At 38.8% G+C, this 3,806-nt stretch overlaps 1 long non-coding RNA gene across 1 annotated transcript; it reads right to left on the bottom strand.

Annotated features, from left to right (window-relative positions):
• Positions 1–669: 669 nt before the first annotated feature.
• On the bottom strand, positions 670–2,159 carry LOC103374595 (uncharacterized). The gene is made up of 2 exons (XR_521137.1): positions 1,319–2,159; positions 670–1,180 (listed from the first exon to the last, which is right to left on the bottom strand). It is a non-coding gene; the product is annotated as an uncharacterized LOC103374595 (long non-coding RNA).
• Positions 2,160–3,806: the final 1,647 nt, after the last annotated feature.

A 3,806-nucleotide genomic window follows, 5' to 3' on the forward strand; every position in this document is an offset into this window, starting at 1 on the left:
TATCAAGATATGTGGAGACTAAAGTCAGAATTTCCAGCGTCACTAAGGTGGCTCTCTCTCGTTGGGAGATATTTCATGAATAACTGCAGGTTCTTCTGATTTGTAAATTAGAGGCAATTTGTATTTTACATAACATTACCAGTTGAGTTCGTCAGGCCAATTTGTACCACTTTAATACAGTTCCTTAAAACTAAACTGTTTCAGCCCCAATCCGCTGCTTTTTTTTTTTTTTAAACCACCATCAAAAAAAAAGGTATCTGCACATTTGATCTTTTTTTCAATGTTCCATTACTGGTACTGTCTTTACTTATGTTAAATGATCTGTTCCTTCTTTCTTCTTTCTTTACTTCCATATTTAACAGTGAAACTTTATAAACTCCAGTCTTAAGGTGCTGTAAGGATTATTTTATCACTATTATTAAGAAACTATTTGGGTAAGTTTGCATCAGAGATATTAACCTCACACTTTCATTTTGCAATGTCAATTCATAATAGACCTACTTTAAACAAAAATGAAAGTAAACTCACCATAGTGCAGTGTCTTGATCCTAAAACCAGTGAGGAAAATTAACACCAGCCTCATTTCTTTATTGGAAAACAGTTTGGCTCAAAGGCAGTGATGTAATCTTTTCACTAAAGCATGTTGAAAGTCATACAAAGACCACATGGTTGATTTATGATGTAACAGAAGTTTATTGAACAAACTCATGTAATAAATTTCCAAAATCTGTATGAATCACTTAAATAAATCATATACAACTTCACTCACTTTAGCATTAATTGCACAAACATTTATACCAGATTGCAACAAAAATACTTATTTAACCTTGAGGGAATCTGAACCAGCGATGCTGGGGGTGGGGGTGGGGGGGTGCTTTAAATGTCACCTTGTATCAGCCAGGTGAAGACCGACCGCCTTTTGCTCTGCTGCTCCTTCAGCCGAGCTGTGTGTCCTGGCAGGGGTCACCTGGAAAACGCTGAGACAACAGTGACTGTGGAAAGCACTTGTATTCATCGCAACACAATCGACTTGTGCCATCAATGACAATGCAGATCAACAAAATACCTTCCCGGGTTTACCTGGATTTTACAATCCGCGGTGTAGACCGGAGCTGAGGGCGGTTTCCTCCGGGCTCAGGAGCGCTCCCTAGCGGTGGGGAGGCAGCGCAGCGAAGCACCGCTGTGGGATAAATAAAGCCCAACCATGAATCACGCACTATTATCAGATTGCACCACATGGCCTGGGCTACACAACTAAAATGTCATCAGGTGCACACATGACAGTCATGCAACATATTTACAAGGCAACCATTCACACCTTTTTCATATTGAAAAGTCTCTGCTCGGGGAAGAAAGGCCACGCCAGTCTGTCACGTACGCCACGTAGACCAGTTCGTTCCGGTTACCAAGTCAGTGCAAACACTTCTTCAAAGTCCCTCTGCTGGAAATCAAGGCAGCTGTCACAGTCCGCATCCAGAGCCGCGGACACACTGCTTGGTGAAAGACATTCATCATACACATGTGCGGATGTTTCGTGCGGAGCTGATTCAACGTCTGCCTTCATGTCTCCGTACACGTTACTCATCAGGTACTGCGTGGTGTTCTTTGGCGCCATTGAGCCCGCCGCTGGATGACTGTGCGCCCGGGCCTCGGCGTGGTTTCCCGCACCCACGGCCTCCATCTCCTGCGTCGCGTCCAGGTCTCCCAACATGTTAGCCAGGTTAGCTAGCCGTACCCGTCTCTGCACCATGCGCTGGTATTTTCGGATGGCGGCGCGACTCTGCTTCGGGGCCTCGTCCTCCTCTGCGGACACACGGAACAGTCTCCACCTCAGTTTACAGCCAGGTTTCATCGTAGCTCTCCTCAGACAGTCGGTGTTGATGTGCTTCGACCTTGCAGCCATCGTTTCTCTACACATTTCTGACCATAAAGTAACTACACAGGAAACAAAAATGGCGGCTGAGTGAGTTAGTAGTTTTCGAAGTGGAAGCAAAAAATGTCCTCAGAAATATTAAAAAGTTTCTTTAAAGTCAAAAAATAACGTTTTCTAATAAGCTACACTTACGTATATGTAAAAAGTTGAAAACAAAAACAAACATTTCCTAAAATATCGGAGCTCTAACAACACGTCCTGCTCTAAGTTGTCTTTCTGCAAAAGTCCGTTAAAACGTAACGCTCACGTAGAGTTTTATAAGAAGAAGCACCCACAATCCTTTGCGCTGTGATGGTATCAGTGCGGCTGACTGACGGTGCTGCTGCCTACTGGTGTGGAATGAGAGAGTACACATAAAATATATAAAAATATTAAATAAATACGTTTCATTTTAATTTAAACGAGGGTTTAAAAATACGTAGTTATAGAATAAAGACAAATATATCTTTTAAATGTAAGAAAAAGCATTTCATCCCTACATCATGCACTACCGTCACAGAGGTTATAATTAAAAATGGCGTTACTAAATAAGCAAGTCATTGGGGAAAATAAAGTTAGGAAATTCGTCTTTAAAACAGTAATAATAATAAAATAATAATAATTTCAGATTTCTCTAAACTACTAGTGTTGAAAAAATACATTTTCCATTAAACAAAGAGCCAAAATGAGGGAAATATTTGTTTTCTAGTTTCATGATTGTATAATTTAGTGGCTTTGTTTATTTTTTCATAATATTGTTTCATTATGTTATATTAGAACACTTTGGCTACAGAGTATTGACAGTGCCGCTTACACTCAATGTGGCCATTATTTTAAAAATAAATAAATAAACAGGATATGAAAATAAATAAGTAATCAAGTTAATAATATCTTGCACCTCGATTTTTTTCTTTTATTTACTTATCAGGACAAAACACACTGATCAATATTTTTAGAAATGTGTTAGCCAGATGGTAATTTTCTTTTTTTTCTGCAATTCTTTGGCAAGATGTCGTGAGAACCATTCAATTATTACATTAACCTATAAAATGTGATCCCATCATTTTAACAGTAACAGTTTATTAGAGTTAATATAGTTTATAGCTAATCCATAATTTTATTTATCTAAAAATGTTGTATTTGACAACCTTTTATCGTATATTCCCAACCACAGTGGCTAATCGTATAAATTCAATTATTTTTTCAATCTATTTAATTTTTTTTATTTAACAACTGACTGTCTTGATGGTGTCTTTTTTTGTTTGACTATGTTGTAAATAAATCTTCAGTGGCATTGGCCAGAGCAGCCACTTCTGATTCTTAACCGCCACAGCTGCACAAAACAGATAACTGCTGTGTGGCCAGTACAGTCTTTCAAGTGAAAACCACTCATCCAGCTCCGTTTTGACCTCCACATAAGCGACTATACCGGTTGCAACAGGTTTGATTTGTTTTTGCAGCAGTGCCAAGTGAACAGTTTGACTACACAACAAACTCTTCTGCATTTTAATAAAATCTTGAGCCTGAAAGAAAACTGTGTCAACGTCATTTTAAACCGTATCATCTATGTGGTGTATAGTTTCTTATTGAGGTATTCAAGAACATCATGCATAATGCTCACAATCACAGTTAGACAGAAACATTAAGGGGACGGTCTTTAATATTCCAATAGCTGTTAATAATTGACCATTTGGAAGGCCTTCTAAGCTTGTGTACCACTAGATGGCAGACTACAACATGAAATGCATCTTCAGAGACAAACTGTTTTTAAAGTCGCACCACAGAGCTGCATATAGATAAGAGATGTCTGGTGTGTCTAAGTACAGATACTCTCTTGTGGATACCTGTTTATCTTGTGATCCTTAATGGCTTTTTATGAGCATCTTGAATGAGT

Source organism: Stegastes partitus, unplaced genomic scaffold, assembly GCF_000690725.1.
Source record: "Stegastes partitus isolate 25-593 unplaced genomic scaffold, Stegastes_partitus-1.0.2 Scaffold2297, whole genome shotgun sequence".
NCBI classification, from domain to species: Eukaryota; Metazoa; Chordata; class Actinopteri; family Pomacentridae; genus Stegastes; species Stegastes partitus.